The 20,170-nt window shown below is 44.1% G+C and overlaps 1 pseudogene; it reads right to left on the bottom strand.

The window, feature by feature from the left end:
- Positions 1 to 1,138: 1,138 nt before the first annotated feature.
- LOC120836217 overlaps positions 1,139 to 20,170 on the bottom strand; it is a 34,711-nt pseudogene continuing 15,679 nt past the window's right edge.

The following is a 20,170-nucleotide window of genomic DNA, read 5'->3' on the forward strand; positions in this document are numbered from 1 at the left end:
GAGGCATTGTGATCGTTAGGAAACTTCTTGCCGCCTGCGAGGTTCAACCTGAATTTCCCTAAAAATAGGGTAGTAACATCAACTGTGTGAAAGAATAAAAGTTGAATTGGAAACTTCGATTCCACCCGAAAGAAGCGGTAACATCAACCATCTGCAAGTGTTAACGTCGAAATGGAGAACAAATATACAATGAAGGATGATGCTCTGAACGATGCTGAATTCAATGCTGCTCTAAAATTTATCATGAAACACAAAAGCTTTCCCGCGGTGTTTTTTTTTTTTTTACACAGCTTAACTTTCTAATTTGATTGCCCTTATCATTTACCATAGTTTTTTTGTTTTTTTTTCCACTTGTCTAGACATCTGACAAGAGCTGGCGTGAAGCAGCATGTTCTGCTGCTTCATGCTTGCTTTGAGTGCACAGGTGGGTGGCAATAAATTGAAGGCAACTTCAAATTTAACAATAAAGGTAGCAGTTTTGTCTCAGCTTATATCACTGCAAGCACATGCAGCTACCATGCAGCTACTGCAAAACAAAACAAGTATTTTAAAACAATTACTTCATTAAAAACTAATATGATACATTTTGAAACAACTGCCTGCTTAGGCTTATCACTGGTGTATCACAGGCTTATCAGAATAACAAGAATAACTTAAAAATAATAAAAATCCACAAATAAGGTTTAATTATTTGACAAGAATAAAATAAATCACACTGACAAGTTTCGTCAAAGCTTGCTTTGCTTGCAAGGTAAAACTAGAATGAAAATAAATTACAATAAATTTGTTAGCTAGCTGCTAGCTGTTTTTCAAAGATGTATCTTTCTTTTTGCTGTTTTTTTACGGTTTAAATCATCAGATTAATAGATGCAGAAAAAAAAAGAAAGCTAACAAGAGAATTTAGGATACACGACGTAAAACACAAACTGTTAAGGCCAGTTAACACTCTTGCGACCGAGTAAAACTGAGAGAGACCAGACCGGTTTTTAAGCCTCTTGCAATTTCTCATGACAAGCTCCGCAGCAGCACATCCGGTTCTAAGAAGTGGCAAAAGGCTTAAAAACCGGTCTGGCCTCTCTCTGTCTTCTTCAGTAGAAAGAGTGTGAACGGCGCTTTATTCAGAACTTTTTTCCCTTTTCTACGAACGTGCTCTGAGAGCTGTCAGAACTTTGACAGCTCTCGCCGAAAGCTTTGTATTTTTTATACCCATTAGGCGCTCAAGCACACACAGTGTGTGTTTGGCCGATCCCACATACTCAATGTTGTATGCCCAGTAAATTCCAAATACCACAGAGATCCCCGCTGCGAAGCCCAGGACGTCGTTTTGTACATCCTCGCAGACAACACACATGCTGCCTGATGTCCACGGGTCCTCCCCACTAAAAGCTAATGTCGGGTTCCCGAACGACTTGTCGGGGTCCTGCAAGAAAAAAAAAGTCAATGAAAAGGAATACGTTCTGGAAGTCGGATGAAGTTGTAGGCGAGCACAGTCAAATTTTTGAGGACATGTTAAGTGCCCACAGTGTCACAGATGGAAAGGCAAGGCAGCAGAGCGAAAACAAGTGAGGAAGACACCTGTTGTTGCCTTTCTATGTGTTCGCTTTCCCCAATTCTCACTTGGTTGTGAAGTGCTTCATACAGTAGTGCAAGTGCATGATCAGGGCGTCTACTCAAATTACTAATTTCAAATTCCCTTACTTTTCCAGGTTTTTCCTTGATTATTTTGATAAAATTCCCTGACCAATATCTGGGTCGAAGGATTATATTTTGGAAACGTTATTCAGCATAGGCATCCCGATGCGCAACCGTCGAGCTTTGTTCCGCATCGCCGTTCCACTCTTACTGATCATTTTCCCTGATGGAGCCAACTTTTGATAATTTCCCTGATAATTCTCCGACTTTTCCAGATCTCCTGAATTCCCCGAGAATTCCAGGTCGGTAGACACCCTGATGATATCATCAGGGTGTCTACCGGTGTCCATCTGTAACCTGGTGCATATGCACCAGGTTACAGATGGACACCACGAAATGCAGACCATTGCATCCAAAAATTATTTTAGCCATCAGGAGGAATCTAAAATATTGCCAGGGAGAGATATAGAGAGTGGAGAGGCAGGGGAGGCTGCTGCTGATATTGTTTACTTCTGGTAGTATAAACATATCACTTTAAGGCTCATAGGAAATGTGAGTAAAAAATCAGCAAGTGCGCTGAGAGTAAGGACCGTGCACAAAGTGCACAGTCCTTACTGGAAAAGCAGGGGAGGGTGCAAAGTCGACCTCTACCTGTTCTGCAGCACCCTGCATAAGCCATGAGCGAGGCAAGGCTGGGCTTATCTACTGACAGTGTTTAGTGCAGTTAGCGAAAGCATAATAAAACGCTTTGCTGGGCAACTTGGTTTGCGGCTGCAACGAAGAAAGCGCATTAAGACAGGGACAAGAAAAGAAAGGAAGGCAGTTTTCCTGAATTAACTGGTCGGTAGTGAGCGCTTGTCTTGTTTCTTCCTTTCTTGTCCCAGTCTTATTGTGCTCTTTTTCCATTGTAACGGAAGCATTTCACAAAGGAATTTCAGAGAGGGATAAAAGCTTGCGTTTACTTCTGCTGTGCATGTGAGGGAACACTTCACTTGCAAGACCTACAATGGAGTAACCATCACAATTTTCCCTCTGAGTAACAAAATAATGCGTCTCTGCATTACAAAGTATACCATAACTCTTCACGTGGTGTGCCGATATAGGCATCTTTTGCAGGCAGAAATGGCTAGTAAAGTGATAGTAACCTGTTTATCATTTTGCTCAGATACCCAAGTAGCACAACTCGCTGGTTTGGGAATGGGGCGGTACCGGTCTGCCGGCAAGATCCTACTGGCCTGACGCTGGAAACGCCCCGTGGGGCGACAACGGGCCAGTGAGATTGCCAGTCACTGGCCAGCGACTGGGACTGACTGGGACGCCCGGCACTGGGCGTCCCAGTGAGTTCCCGGGATGCTGCCAGCACAAACCCCCAGCGTAGTACCAGTAATACAGTAAGATACCAGCAAGACCCCAGGCTAGCGGCCTCAAGCCATACGGTTCCCAGACTTTTTTCCCAGCGAGTTCCCGGGCTGCTGCCAGCACAAATCCCCGGCATAGTACCAGCAGTACCGCAAGATACCAGCAAGACCCCAGGCTAGCGGGCTAAAACCATACAGTTCACGGTCTTGTTTTCCATGCTAACATTTGGTTTTGTGAGCAATTCACACCTGGATAGAAACGATGTAGTTCATAACAAGGGTTATTTTAACACATAATGTGTGTAAACAATAAATGAAACATACAAAATTGTTACCGTCATTGTTTATTGTCAGTTGCAGTGAAGCTACAGTCGGCTGGTAATCATGCGCTTGTCGCCAGAGGAGTGCGCTGAATGAAAGAGGCTGCATGTCACGGGCCTAGGAAATTTTCTTCACACTTCTCATGCAGTTTGTGATGCAAGTCGACCATGCACCCGAGAAGGCAAGTCCTTCATTACAGCACCTGTAAAGAGAATCGACACCACAGTAGAATGACAGGATAAATCAATGCCAGCTGGACGTGACAATCCAGAAATTCCAAACTGGGGTGAGGGGCATGAGACAAGCAGCCCATGTAAAAGGAAATGTTTTTGTAGCTAATGCACTAATTGTCTTTATTTTATTTTCAATCTGGAAACTATATCAAAACAAGAATCCCTAAGAGACACACCTGTAACAACACACTGGATGACCAAGGGGCGAAAATGGTCCAGTTATCTCATAATCAAGGTCAGCTATTTGTATGAAAAAGGCCTACTTCAGAGAAAGGCTTATGGAAATCATCTATTTTAATTCAAAAGGGCATGTCGAGAGACGGGCGAGCTTAGCAGAGTAGTTGGCATGTTGTTTAACACTGACGTTTGTTACGATAGGTGTGCAGTCCCCGATATCCACATTCAGCATTTTTAGGTAAACATAGCGATTCATTAGCATTACTGAGACAATGACAAATCATATCCTTTACATATACAGCTCACCGTTGTACACATACTAATGAGATTGGGTAGACACAGGTAAACATGCAATGCATTGCAGAGTATGACACCCCGGTTCCCACATAATGGCAACTTGACGACTAAAAGTCATCTGCAGACTTCATGAAATAAAAAATAGCGACTTACACAAAAACTAGTATATATTATCAGCGTCCACCATCAAACTCACATTGAGTGTTTTCCATCGGCATGCCCTAGCCCTTTAAAATGCCCGCAAGCCTCACTTACTTTAAGCATATGACATCCCATGAGATGAAACATTCCCTCGTTATCATCATTAAGATGTCTACAGGTGCGAACAGTTCAGGAATATCAATTGAAAGATACCAAATCAGTAGTGAGGTAGTGTACAGTGGCTGGTAGATGCAGGTTAATATGTATGGGACATCTATTTTCTAAGTGATATTGTTTATCTGGTCAATTTTCTTCACATACCCATCACATACTGGGACAAGGTTCTCAATACAGTGGAAAACAGGAAGGAGGAGTGAGTTCCAGATTTAGTTTTGCACAAGTTATGTGGCAACTGACTTCATCCTCTTAGAATTTATTAGAGTGGATCTGGGTGTAATGATGTCTAGCCCGACAATACTGCCAGGAGCACATGTCCCAAAACCTTCAGAAACGGGTAGAGGAAGTTTTAATCATAATTTCCGTATTGCGATGAGAGCTGCTCACACTGAGAATTGATGTGAGCAGTGTCGGCCATCCCTCTGTCTGAAATATCTATGCGTCAGCCACCCCCTATCAGAAAAAGTTTTAGCTGAGCGCTTTTTACGGCCCGCTCAGCTCAGCCACTGAGCGGGAAATTAACCAGGCATGCACGTAACGCTCAGTCGGCAGTGGCCATAGGGGTGCAGGAATTGTCTTCTCCATCGGCATCTGCGCTCCGGTTGGTCATTGCTGACTGAGCGTTGTGTGCATGCAGGTGCTTTCCTTTTGAGTGGAGCGGGCCTAACAATGCTCAGATAAAACTATCTAATGTCTATGTCACAGCCTCAACAGCCAAACGAGCAGTCTTCTTCCTCGCTTGCACAATAGACCAAAATTGCACTGCATACTGCTTTAGAGGCTTGTTGGCATGTTTCACACTCACTCTCTGCAGACAGCTAGGACTATCGGCAAGCGAGGGAAAAAAAAGTGTGAACACATATCATGCATGCCAAAAGAAAACATCAATGGGACTACACGAGACTGCATTAAAGTTGCCAATTGGGCGCGTTTTATACTGCACAGCCACTGGCTGAATCACATAAGTGTCACACTTGCCGAGCTTGAAGTACAGTCGTGATCTTTACGAGTGTGAACAAGCGATCGTCGACTGCTCAGTACTGGGAGCATCATGCACCAGCGGACTTGCTCTCCTTTTAAAATGCCTTGCGAACCAAGCATGGTAAGTCATCTGATAAGGAGAGAACGTCACCACGGACAGCACTGAGCAGTTGATAATCACCTGCTTACCTTCATATGGATCAAGTCTCTACTTGGCCAAAGTAGGCAGTATGTGTGCAGCAGAAACGGCTGTACTGAAATCTCAAAAGGATGAAAGATCAGAACAGGCTTGGTGAGGTTTCACGTTGCAAGTATGCCCATGCAAATTTCACTTTCTAAAACATACACGCATTTCAAATTGTCATCCAGGACAAGCTGCTATTACACAGCTGTATATATAAGGCAGCTTACCATCAACAACCTTCGCAGACTGCCATGGACCTGATCCTCGGCTTGGCTGATGATGCAGGAACGAATTGGCCTAGTCGATGCTAGCTTCCGTTCGGCAAGGGCTGCACTGAGTATAAAGATGAAAAAAGTGTTGTAGATTATGTGAAACAAACAAAACAATCCTAGCATCCACAATTTGCTAGAGGCACTGAAAACAAAAATAAGAGGTTGGGTCAATTATTTTAATGCAATATACTTCGGACACATACCATGAACGCAGGTAAGATATTTGCTGCCTTCAATCTAGATCTGCTTGAAAATTTACAAGCCAATTAACAAATATTTTATAAGCTGAAATATATTTTGCTGGAACTACAAAATCTGAAGACTATCTCTGCAAATATGGTGCTATCTAGTACATCAGAGATGAGTAGAATTGGATTACAGCGTCCCCCTTACAAAGATTGAAGCAAAACAAGTATAGAATCTGCCGTGCCACTAAGGTAAAACCTTGTTAATTCGGATCTCATGGGACCGGCAAAAATGTCCGAATTAACCGAAAGTAGAAATATCGAAAGGACAAAGAAAGCTGCGCGAAAACGTTGCCCTGTGACCCACCTTTATTTTGAGAAAAAATCTGTTATTACCGCCTGCTTTCTGGACGACACTTGGACGAAGACGGCAACTTTCCTTAGCGCGGTCGAGTTCTCCACCGCACTCGCACTGTCGGAGCTACGCATCCCGTGCGCTGACAATGTAGCACAGCAAGGCCTCTTCTAGTTTCGGGTGCACCACCTCCAAGGCCGCTTTCTTTTCGCGTTGAACTTCTCGCTCTCAAAAGCCCGTAGGATATCGGCCAAAATTTTTACGTACGTGGCCAAAGTGCTTCTCTTGACGTCGTAACTTTCCATAAGTTGTCGAAAGACGCCGCCCTTTAAGGCCCTCAGTATTTCCACTTTCGTCGCTAAATTCTTAGCCTAGTACAGCTGCAACGGAAAACGAGTAGCACAACTGAGCAGTAATCGGGGCGGCGAAATCGCGACACCCGGCGCCCTTTTTCCCGAGCGCCGATAGCGAGAGTGCCAGTCACGTTGCAATTTACAATGCGGGGGTGGCCGACGAAAAATTGAGGGATAGGATAGTTGTTAAAATGGCGGGCTTTAGGATCCCCGCGTTGAGGCATAAAACGTGACTGTCACTCTCGCTATTGGCACGCTCGGGAACAATAGCTCCGCGTGTCGAGATTTTGCCATTCCGGTCGTCGGTCACTTGTGCTACCCTTTTTTCCGTTGCAGCAATGCTTCTGCCGCTTCCTTGCCAGGAGAGTAACGCGCTGAAGCACGGCGATCCAGAGCAAAACTGGTGCGAAACACGGAGAACCGAAAAACCATGGGAAAACCGGAAAAATCACGTGCGCAGCTCGGATGGATATCGGTTATACCTTTTGGAACAGACGGTAGATAGCGCCACCTGCCGAATTCGTCCCAATTTACGATAGTGCGCCGCGTTCCCTCTGAATTAATGAGCGTTTGCTGCCATTGACTAATACATACGTTTGACGGGACCGAATCGGCAGTTCAAATTATCCAAATTTCCAAATTAGCGGGGGTTGAATTAACGAGGTTTTACTGTACAACAGAAACGACTCTACTGTGATCTCGTGGGGATCAGAGTTCGGAACAGGCATGAAGGATTTGGCACGAGAAATATGCCAATGTCATTATTCATTTTTGCAACATTAAAATGACTCTGAAACTGCGACCAGCTGCAGGGTGTATTAATGCAAATCTTGTGAGTGCTGAATTGTAGGCACAGTGCCCTGGTTGTGTTCATGTGCGATATATGACCAAATACCATAGAGACCAATACTGCAAACCTCATCGAAAACCAATGGGTGCGGTGGCGAACGGCGTGAGTGGCGCTGTTCACCTCTCTTGCCGTTCATTTGTGTTTGTGGGTTGCCACTTCCAATGGGAAGGCTTCAGCCATTATTGGGAACACTAACTAAACAAATAAAAATGCAAACACAACACACACAGCAATACTGGCAGCAATTCGAGACGCACTTGTTGTAAACTCAGCATTCCGCTTACGAATGGGACGCGCAATTTCCCTACAGGATTTCATTCCACGTGAATGGCATCGGAATTGCTAAAGGCCAGTCCATAAACACAGTCTGCGTTAAAAACAATCCTATCAGCAATAAGTTTCTATTATATTGCTCAATATATAGAGCACCTTACCATGAACAGCCTTGGCAGTCTTCCATGAAGCCTGGCCTTCAGCAGAGGAAGCTGTCATTCTGTGTCGTCTCAGGACACTCGCATCAGAATGGCGAAAGTGAATGCCAACTTCTACTCGGTAAGGACTGCAGTAAGTATAAACATGAAAACACAGATTAGAATATACGATAAAAAATATCATAGACCAACGTGAAAAAAGTGCACAAAAAGACAAGGACAAAAGGACAGGAACACGTAGGACGCTGGCTGGTGCACACTCACAACTTGATCTATTGAACATAAAAGAAAAAGGATCAGAGAAATCAGAAAGGCTGTGTTCGGAGAATGCGAGCTTCAGAAACCAGGGCGTGAGCAAAACATGTCAGGTAGACTGTTTTACAGACACTTTGGAAATAACAACAGCCTTTCCATGTAATAAGGTGGTGAGTTCATTCTGATTGAACATCCTGAAAAGTAACAAACAAAAAACAAGGAATAAAAGAGAGGAATACATACACTACATACGAGTGTAGACTCCCAACTCACAAATTGGACAAGAAAAAAAATAAAGAATGCGAAAGGAGCTTTAGCAAAAGTTCGAACAGGTCCAAGTGGAATGTGCTAACTCCCACCCATATGCATAAGACTGTAAAGACAATTTTCTTGGCAGGTCAGGTGGATGTGCGGACGGATGTGCGGACACATTGGTCGCCCATACTAAGAATAATAAAGGCCTAAAATAATCCCCTTGTATGGTTTTCACAGTATCTGCTAATTATTCACGTTTTCTCTAAAAGCCTCGTCCCACTAGAGCGACAAACACCGATTTTCGTCCGACGACACCACAAAGTTCCATGTCGCCGATGCTGTCCCACTGCGACGGCCAACGCCCGCGACAAATAATAGAGGCGGAGGGCACCGCGCTCTTGCAGACATTCTAGTTTACCAGTGAACAATACGGTGGAGGGAGGCAATCAAACAACCCCCCTTCCCCTTTCCGCCTCCACCCGCCGGCGGGCCGACCCCCCCCCCCCCCCCGCGCCGCCGCTGCCGCGGTTTCCCCCCCCCCCCCCCCCCCCCCCCCCCCCCGCGCGCGCCCGCCGCTGCCCAAGCGCTGCCGCGGTTCCCCCCCCCTCCATCTCCCCCAAACGTTCCGCCGCTACTGATGGACCTCGAGCGAGTATGCAGCCTATTTGTGAGCGAAGAAAAACAGCCTCGCATTACCCCATTCGCGCACAATTAGTAATACTGGTAAAAGCAAGCGATCTAGACAATAACAAGGATTTTGAACGGAGGAAAGAATAATTTAGCCCTAACAGACAAAGAAAGGAACTTACTTTGGAACGACCGTACCATGATCTTGGCTGTTGAGCAGATTTGACGTAGTTCCACGGCTCACAGTCGCTTCCTTCTTGTTTAGACACATTTGAAACTAAGATAAACTCCACGCATCACGACTAATCGGTGAATTGACCTGAAGACAGAGATATGAAAACCCACACGCCCGGCCAAAGGTGCAAAAAAGGGCTGTGGATTGGATCGGATTGCACAGGTTGGCTCTTATGGATATCTAGCGACTTTACGGAAACTATCTTCAACACGCTTGCAATAAAACGACGAGCAATGCCAATTAAAAAAAAACATTAGTATACACAGTAATAATAACTTATTTAGCATGTAAACATTGCCACAATAATATAAATGCGTCCTGAACACGTAGCAAAAAATTAAATACGAAACTAACCACACAATGTATCCAACCGACTTTAGCAGACGTATAATATTTTAAAACATCGGACATTCCGCATGTCGGTTTGGCTTTGGTTGTTAACGCGTCCTGCTGGTAACGTAAAGGTCGGTGGTTCCAATCGCACTAGAGAGAAAGTTTTCTAATTTTTTTTTATCGCGTTTTTTCTTGTTTTTATTATTTTAAATATATGCTGTGTTTTTTGCAGTTGCCGGCCCCCTACTTTAGGGTAAAAGTCACGCAGAATGTGAAAATAGAAACTGCGAGCCCAAATTTGAGTTGATGCAATGCACAAACCGTGGCCCTTCTGTTTGCCGGGATAAATCGCTCCCTCCGTGCTAATAGGTGGGTTGGTGTAGTACGCAAACAGCGCAAGTGCTTTCAACGAAGTAAAGAAGCTAATATTAATGGGAATATTGAGAGAAAAATGGGAAAATGTGTATGTAAATGGTCAAACTGCCACAGTGATGCAGCCGAAGTTTGTCTGAAGGCGGTCACCTTTAGCCACTATTAAAACAAAAATACCGCTATTTTAAGGCAGTTATTTACCTGAGCTCATAGCGCGCTACGTATTGAGCACATCTCTTAATTTTCTGACTTCCGGGAAGTAGTACTTAATTTTGTTCTGGCACATTTGTGATATCCATCGCCTGCCCCCTGGTTTTACTTATTGAGGTTGTGCTCCGCAATTTTACTTTTTTATTAGGCCTATAATGTTTTTATTCCTGAGATCGAAGAACAGTGCGGATAAATAAACTATCTTTCAGAAACGGTATCGTTCGGTGTGATAACATTTATGTTTTGTAGCGCCAAGGGGTCACATTCACAAACCCGGCAGTGTAAACACCCACAACGCCTTTGTGTTTCCCGTTTTATCGTGTTAAAAAAAAAAGTTTTTATATTTACTTTTTTTTTGGTGCGGTATGTCGTATAACATAAGCTATCGGGGACATATCATCTGGCTATGTGAACATTTGAAATATTTCTGTTAGATGGTCGTAGGTTCCACAGAAAATAGTCGATTCTTGCCTGAAATAGCATATTTTCACACTGAATTAAAATCACCAATAACATGATCTCAGGAAAGTTGTGTACATCTCGCAGCGTCATAAACAAAACACACATCTCTTTCTTGTACAGATTCTGCAATGTAATGCAAATTATTGTTTTTGTAACTCAAAGCGCGTGCTCAATCATGCCACGTGTTTGTTAATTGTGGTTGTTGTTCTTCACTCGGATTCTCCGCTATACCGTTTTTATTTTATTTTTCTTATCAGTGCCAAACACGTGCGTATACCACTGACCTTAAGTATAGTGCATCAAATTAAACTAGCTTCCTGAAAAGGTGTCGTTCGGTGTTGTGTAATTTATTCTTCATAGCGTAGGTGGTCAGAGTCTCGAATCCTGAACTGCAAATGTTCCACGCCGCATTATTTTTTCTCGCGTTTTCGCGATAAAACACGTCAGCCCTGCCATGCTGGGATCAAATACACCAGCGTCGGCAGTTATTGGCGAAGGATTGATCTACGCAAATATTTCCACTCGCTATTCATGAATTGCCACAGTTCGTCAAAATCTGGAGGACTTGACTGCATAGTAAAAACGGCAAAAAAAAGATAAAACGATGTCGGTCAGTAAACGGAACTTCCATGGCGGGGCTCGCCAGCCTGAACAGCAAAGCGCCGATGCCGGCCAGTCACTGAACTTCCGTGTAAATACTGGCCATCAAAGACAGCAAAGTGCCGATGCCGGCCAGTTACTGAACTTCCATGTAAATACTGGCCATCAAAGACAGCAAAATACCAATGCCGGCCAGTTACTGGAACCTCCATAGAAAGACTGGCCAGCAAAGACAGCAAAAACCCGATGCCGGCCAGTCACTGTAACTTCTTCGGCGGAACTGGCCAGTGAGCAAGACGAAACCCCGACGCCGGCCGTGGCCGGTAGCTCACAGGCGCCAATGGCCGGGCGCCGCCATCCTGTTACCGGGACCGGCCGGCGTAGTCCCGATACCGGCCGACGCGGTGTGCTACCTGGGTAAATGTTACTAAAGTTTGGCAGGAAAGAACAGCCTTAGAATATGAGCCTAAATCTGGTCTTTGGTTTGTTTGAAGTCATGGAAGGTGCTCCTTAAACATAACCAGTTGAGAAGTGTATGGTACTTATTTCGCTTGGTCTACAGCTTTTAAAAAATATGTTAACAGATTTATATAGCAAAGAAAACCCTTTGAAGAGATTTATCTTAAAAGGGCACTGACACATCAAAATCATATTTTTTTTTATTATCCGAAACGACCGAAAACGATGATGGAACATTACTCTCAAAATTCAAAACTTTAGAATTCAGTATTTGTGAAGTAAAAAAACAATTTCCAAATGCCGAATTCGAAGTTCCCCTGCGATCCGCGCCAGTGCGCTGATGTCAAGTAATGCGGAGTCCTGAGAGTCCACTTTCTTTCCTAACTCCGTGCTATTGCCATCGCGACCCAAAGCAAGGTGGAAAGGAGCGGCAGATAAGGGTGCCGGCGAACCAAAAAAAAAAACGGTTTTGAGCGGTGTCGCCTGCCCAGGCAGCATGTTTTCCAAGGGAGTATACAAATCTAGGAGACGACATCACACCGAACTCTGATTTTCGGTATTTCAAAGAGATGGGCCGTAGTGCGTTCACAATTGCGTTAAAAAACATGTTTTTATGATTGCCGTTGTTAAATGTTATAGAAGTGTCGCCTACACAGCTTCTAAATTTCCCGATGTTTTACGTCACCGATCAAAAGAAGCGAGGAGGCGAAGAGCGGCAGAGGAAAGCGCCAAAAATAAAAAGGCGCACGCGCGCGTAAGAAAAAAAAGTTTTTATTGCTTTTTTGTTTTTTGCGTGTCTATGACTAGAACTTGCATCGTTTTAGACACTGAAAAACAAAAACAACCCTTGGGGTGTCAGTGCCCCTTTAAACAAGAGTAGCTACACGTGGATACTAATGTTTTGAAACGCGCACAAAATGTTTTGCAATTTTTTTACAATGTCTTAAAAGTGCAATGCCTCAACCTTATGCATGCCAATGTATGACAAGGGCTATTGTCAGGCAATAGTATGGCCATGTGTTGGATCTTACAGAACCCTGAGGAGCACACAGGCTGCAGACCATATAAGCCAAGCACATCATCCTTCCCTGCCTCTTCTTACACCAGTGCCATTTTTTTCACTGGAGCATGCAATGCACCTTATTAAAGATCAAGTCACCTGCTGTTGACTGCTGGAATAGAAGCCTAAAGCACACAACAGCAGAAACTTGAAATATTTGAGGCGTCACTTGGCACGGCTACATGAGCAAAAATTTTTCTGTGACCAATACATCTAGGATTGCCAGTAGTTGCAGCAACTGATCCCAGATGGTGCCATTACAGTGTGTAAAATTTCTCCACTAAGACAACTGAAGTTGGGCCTTGATTAATCAATTGCTTATTAATTTTCTTTCAATAAATTTTTGCTCTTTTGCTACATAGCTGGACCAAGGTCATTGATAAAAGCACACATTCATACATGCTAATTTAGCTTCAAACATGGCATTTTCATCCAGTTTCTCATGATTTAATTAATGCAGAAATTGTAAATGCTGATGTTTCTCGCATCACAGAAATTGTTTTTTAAGAGACCATGAAATAACCTTTTTACTTTTGCCAATTAACTTTTACGTCAAACCTTCAATGTTCACTGAATGCCGAACAGGCATCCGTTTTCGTCTCGGTTTATTAACTTCTACACAAAATATTAATGAAATACCGACTTTTTCTTTCCCTCCAACTGACCGCAAAACAAGCTGCGGCGTAATTTTGACGGTCGTGACATACTCTGGCACAGGAACCTGAAGTTCTCTCGGCAGTAGGAGAATGAAAGCGTTAGCGGCAGTGAGTTGGGGGTGTGCCGGTAGGTTTTACTGCGCTGATGGCACTGTTGCTGCGACGTATTTTCTGAATCGGCGCCTCTCATCGCCACAATAGCCATAGATACATCCGAGCTGAGCGAAATTAAAACAGATATGTTGCGGGTGTGGGTGACGTGGGCCCGTTGCGACGCTGGTCGAAACGGGGAAGTCTGTGTGTGCTTGGATGCTCCGTGCGATGCTCCTTGGCACTACAATCATCCACGAGCACAAAAACTAGAGGGCCTGCAGAGCCGCTCCAAGCTCTTCCTGCGATCGGCCTTCCGCCGCACACGCTGTCGCTCCCAACTTTCGTGTCGCTTCCAAACACCGGTTCAGTCTCGGCATACATTGACTTGACTCGGCTCAAAACCAAGACGATGTCCTCACTTTCCCATTACTTTCCTTGTCAAAACAACAACGAAAAAAGAAGAAATCACCCGAGTTGTGGACAAAACATTCCGCCGCACCCTCTTCGAGAGGGGACCTCTCCTGCGGTTCCCAATCAGCAGGGGCCGCGAAACAGCACAAGCTGATGGCCCCAGCTCTCCCGCTCAACCCGCGGGGCAAGGAGCGACCGACAACCAGATGCGCTCCCTCACGAAAACTCCTCAAAATCGAGAAAAATAGTCGAATTCTGTGACAACGTGGTTCATCGAGTGGCAAGCGGTGAAAATGCAACTTTTCTTCTTAACCACCGGACTGCAGAAACTATAATTTGGGAACTTCGGTGCCATCGAGCGATCGATCACAAACAACGTAAACACTACTCGAGCAGCCAAAAAACGAAAGTCTGCTCCGGCAGCTCCGCGAAGAAAGCACGGCCAGGGGCCAACCCGTTCAGCAGACGACGCTAGGGGATTGACTGCGCAAGCGCAGTAGGGTCTTTCTCTTGCTTCGTTTTCCACACGATAGATGGCACTTGGCTCTGAGCATTATCAAATTCGGCAATTTTCGTCACATCTCTAATTATGCTACAAAAAGGGGATCTGAATATTCTCTAACAAAACTTTTAGGGAACATTCGCCGGCTATTTATTGTTTTTGATCGCAGTGCTGGTGAGGTAGGCTCTTACCCAATAGGCAACATGGATTTGGCTGATGTGCTGCGGTTCCGCGGATGCGTCACTGTGAAAAGGCAGAGCGCTTACGAAGGAAAGAAGGCGCCAAAGAGCCCGGATTTTTTTTTTAAAGTTCTATAGCGAAGAATTTTTTTGGTCTCCCTATTTTTGTGTTTCTTCTCACACCTTTTACGACGTGCGGTGGATGAAATTCAATTTCAAAATCGTTTCATGGTCCCTGTAAGAGTTGTTTTCATTTCTACCACAAACGGCAAGAGGCCAATGTCGCCGGATGGAGCCGAAGTTTCGATTTCAATTTCTGCTCATGTTTGAAATTAGATTGAACAATATAGATACCATTTTCGTGAAGCAATTGACGTAGTCTTTTTTCTAGTGCATTTTTATGCGAAATCACTCATTATCCCGAAAGCTTCGGAATGGAGCGGAGTTACCCTTTAAAGGGAAACTGAAGCAGTTCTGTATTTGAGGAGAAACACTTCCAGAGAGATCCTGGAGGAGAAACCTTCAGGATCACGAATATCGAGATTATTTTTTTAATTTGGTGCATGGAGCCTGCAGAAATTAATTTTGGAAGTACCGCCAAAGCCCCTCCTTCCCGGGGCGTGACATCGTACTTGGAGTTTTCAGAATCTCCGCTCTCGTGCATCTTCAACACCTGTCAAAGCTATGCACGCGCACTCTTGCTTTTAAAAAAAAAAATTCAGAAAGAGACGTCACGACCGGTGTCAGTGTGGGGGAATATACCTGGCAAGCTTGCAATTGCGTGCGCTGCCCACACGAACGGCACGCGCTTGGTGGCCCAAAGATTCTAGTATGACGTCACGACTGGTCAGAGGTTTTCCGCGTTTGCTTGCGTTTAGTTGCTTCTTCGGGGGAAACGAACGTGATATTCAGATTCACGAAATAAAAATATGCCAGAATTCACTTCTAACTCGTATTTTTCATGAAGTGTTTCAGTTTCCCTTTAAGCGTGAGGCACTGGATACTGCTGATGGCTAATCAGGTTATCAAAATTATGCACAATACTGATGGAAAAGGAACATGGGCTGTCAAAACTGACGGCACCACTGATCAGTTGTGTGCCTCAATTTCTTCAAGCTCTTTTTAGTGGGTGCAAAAAAAGTGAAATTTCAAACTATTTTGCTTAATTTTAATTAAATTCACAAGATTTACTTATTTTAATGTCCTTTTGAAATTGCAGAAAAAATTTATCTTAATTTCTTCAAGCGCCAAGGCCTTCTTTCACAACTGGAGCTGCCGCAAAGTAATTTCATTATTATTGATTTTAGTGCTATTCTTACCAGTGCTCTAAAGACTTCGTCACCTCTCTCCTTCAGCAACAATGACAACAGGGCAAGTGTCCCGACTTCTCTTGCAGCTATAGGATCAAGGCAGACAAATATAACTACTGCTGTCTGAGGTGCCAGAAGCAATAGGGTGTGGGAGACCAATGAAAGCGGGAGGGGATATAGAGCAGGCGATAAGAGGAACAAAAATGAAACCTTACTCTCTTAAAAATGCCTGCGCGTCTACTTATTCGCAATGATCTACAGAATCAATTCAGCGAATGATGAGGCAGAACATCTCTTTAGACCTCAAAATTAAGTCTCTGCTGTGGCATTAGGCAACCCAAGCCTGACACTTTGCATTGCATAATGCCACAGCGCAGAGTTCATTTTTAGGTCTAAACGGATGTTCCGCCTCATCATTTGCTGAGCTGACTTCCTAGATCGCAGTGATTGGCTCAGAGTTTTGTTCGGGTTAGTAGATGCGCAGGCATTTTTTAGAGTGTAAGGTGCACCAACATTACAAAAGCAAACTGACAATTACTAAATCCCCCATGTTCTTACGATGCCTTTGACAGTCCTTTTAATATCATGCTCTAAATCTGCACACCACTTGGCTTTAATGGTAATAAAAAAACAGAAGTGAATCATAAGTTTGTAAAGGAAACTAGATTGCCATAAACAGTTAAAACAGTGTTTATAATCTATTTATTAAAGTCCTAAGAAGTAAGACTCAGCACTCTCGAGGCCAAAGCAAGTAATAAGGCATCGTTGCGATGTGAACTAGGGAGAACAAAAATGACTGCATCTCCACATGGTGAATGATGTTGATTGGGGTGGTGCTGATGATGTTGTTGTTGTTTGCGATTTTTATGGCGCAAGAGCTACAATGGCCATACTGCGCCAAACTAGGTAAACTAAAATTATTTAGAAACTATGTACCAAGAAAGTATTTCGGCTATAGTTTGTGTAAAATCGCTATATTTTCTAGAAAAGCTAAAAGACGGTCAATTGATATTAGAGGCTGCTCTCCTAGGAACAGAGTAGGATGGAAAGGAATACAGTACTTGAAAAGCTCAGGAAAAAATAACTTGTGTTGTTGTAGAAGACCAGGGCAAAGGAAAACATGTAGAACGGACAAGGAGTCTCCACAGTGGTCGCACACTGGTGGTTCCTCACCAACAAGTAGGTAACGACGGGTAAGGAAGGTGTGGCCGATCCTCAACCGGCACAGAAGAACCTCACGGAAACGGCTCCGGTTATAGGAGCTTTCCCAGGTACCGATGCTTGGCTTGATGATATGAAGTTTGTTGTTATCGGCCAAATCCCACTCAGACTGCCACAGTTTTAAAAGTGAAAGTCGTATGGGCCTTGTTAGGTCTTGGTATGGTATGCATGCGCGTGATGGTAAGAGGTTACGCGACGGGGCGGTCAGCCTATCTGCAGCCTCGTTGCCTGCAATGCCCACATTTCTCGGGATCCAACAAAACCTAGTATCCTTTCCATCTCCGAGGCCCAGTTGAACTTTAGCACGTACAAGTTGAGTCAGCTTGTTCTTGGTTGAATTAAGTGAACACGCTGCAGTAACAACGCTCAGAGAGTCCACAAAAAGAACTGCTTTCATTACTTTGCTCTGGATAATATAGTCAAGTGCTGACAGCACGCCATATAGCTCGGCAGTGAAACAGCTACCAACATTATTTAGCCGTGTCACATGTGTAAACGAATCAGAATGAACAGCAGAGCCTACGTACGTTGAGGACTTGGCTCCGTCAGTGTAAAATTGATGATAATTCTTGTACTTTTCTTGCAGTGCAAGAAATTCCTGTTGTAAAATGAGTGGAGAGACATTATGTTTCTTAAATTTTGTGAAGTACCAATCACAAGCTATAGGTTTGATATCCCATGGGGCAATTTGACATGCACTTTCTATGAGGTAGACATCTTCACGAGGCAGGCCGAGAGAGAGACGAAGGTTCTCAAAACGAAGACTCAGGGGTCGAACAACAGTTGGTTTGTGGTCAAAGGTACGACAAAGTCTCGACTCTCGGATATAAGTGTGAGCTGGATGACTAGAATCTGATAAAACTTTGTAAACATAGAGTAGACTAAAGAGCTGCCGCCTTTTCTCGAGTGACATTTCATTAGAGTCAACATACAAGCTTGGGATAGGAGATGTTCGAAAAGCACAACTTGCTATACGTAACCCAACATGGTGCACTGGATCAAGCATCTTCAATGCAGATGGTCGAGCAGATGCCTACACAATTGCACCATAATCAAGACGTGATCGTACGAGAGTGGAATAGAGACGAAGTAGACACCTTTTATCGGAGCCCCAACACTTGTGAGAAAAAACTTTTAGGATATTTATAGTCTGCATACACTTTTGCTTCAGCAACTTGAGGTGAGGTACAAAGCTAAGTTTACGGTCGAAAATAACTCCTAGGAAGTTATGCTCTGGTCTTGCTGCAACGCTATTTCCATTTAAACTGAGAATCGGATCTAACCGAAGCCCACGCCGCAGAGAAAAGGTGACACAGATTGTTTTTTCTGAAACGAACTTAAAACCATTTTCATTTGCCCATTTAGTAATTTTATTCATGGTTAGCTGCAGCTGTCTTTCACAGCTAGACATATTACAAGATGCCACAGAAATCTGAATATCATCCACATACAGGGAGTACGACACGGAAGAAGGTATGACCTGACAGAGAGAATTAATTTTTACGGCGAACAGAGTTACACTCAGGACTCCGCCCTGAGAAACACCGTTTTCTTGAACATACGAATCAGATAATGTAGTGCCTAGCCGGACACAGAAAGTCCGTCCACACAGGAAGTTCTTTATGCAATGAAGCAATCGGCCACGTACTCCATACATAAATAGGTCACGCAGGATACCATGTTTCCAAGTTGTATCATAAGCCTTTTCCAAGTCAAAAAAGACAGAAACACAATGCTGCTTATTCACGAATGCCTCACGTACAACTGTCTCCAGCCGGGCTAAATGGTTGGTCGTGGAGCGTCCAGGTCGACAGCCCCACTGATTTATGTCCACAATATTGTGTTGTTCGAGGAAATAAACAAGCCGTTTATTAACTAACCTTTTAAAAGTTTTCCCCAAGCAACTCGTCAGTGCTATCGGCCTGTAACTGGCAGGAAAGGAAGGGTCCTTTTCAGGCTTCAGTAGTGGAATAACCTCTGCCCGCTTCCATTCGGAAGGGAAATGCGAGTCTTTCCACAAACCATTGAAGTAAACGAGAAGGGCAGCGAGTGATTCCTTCGACAAGTGTCGGATCATCTCATAATGTATTCGGTCAGGACCAGGAGACGAGTTTTTCCGGACATTAAGTGCCATTTGGAGCTCGACCATCGTAAACGGTTGATTGTAAGGTGCAGATGCTCCTCCTGCCAAGCTGACTTTCGTTTTTTCTGCTTCTGTCTTAAACTTCAAAAACGCTGAAGAGTAATGGGAGGAGTTGGAAATGGCTGCAAAATGTTCGCCCAACACATTAGCCTGGTCGTGCAACGAATCCACTGAAGGAAAAAGAGGAACTGTAAAGCAACGGTATTTGCCTTCGACCTTGTGTAGTCGTTCCCACGCTTCCTTCGCTGGGACGTAGCTGCTGATAGAGGTCAGATAACCTTTCCAAAACTTCCTCTTTGCCTGTTTCCTGGTTGAACGAGCTTGAGCTCTATTTCTCTGAAACTCCAACAAATTCACAGCTTTTGGATATCTCCGAAATATACCCCAAGCCTTATCCTGTTTTTTCTTAGTGGCGGAACATTCTTTACTCCACCATGGCTTACATTTTTTTGCAATGTTACATGAAGTCTGATCTGATCTGATCTGATCTGTAATGTATGTGGTGGCTTCATCATGTGTTAATGGCAAGAACATGCAAGGTTTGAGCTCCGAGTTTAGGCTAAAAAGACCCCAGTCTGCCTTTTCCAGTTTACAACGTGGACTGCGTTTCATGAGGCTTGGAATAGATACTTGACTCTCCAAAACGACTGGAAAGTGGTCGCTCTCAAAGGGGTTATTTAAGACTTTCCAAGTAAATGTAGAAAAAAAGTGAGGGGGATGAGATTGAAAGGTCAATAGATGTAAATGAGTTATGAGCAACGCTAAAAAAGGTTGGATCTCTCGTATTCATAAGGCACAGCCCAGAAGATAATAAAAATAGCTCAATTACCCCACCACGCG

Source organism: Ixodes scapularis, unplaced genomic scaffold, assembly GCF_016920785.2.
Source record: "Ixodes scapularis isolate PalLabHiFi unplaced genomic scaffold, ASM1692078v2 PGA_scaffold4__175_contigs__length_147842914, whole genome shotgun sequence".
NCBI lineage: Eukaryota > Metazoa > Arthropoda > Arachnida > Ixodida > Ixodidae > Ixodes > Ixodes scapularis.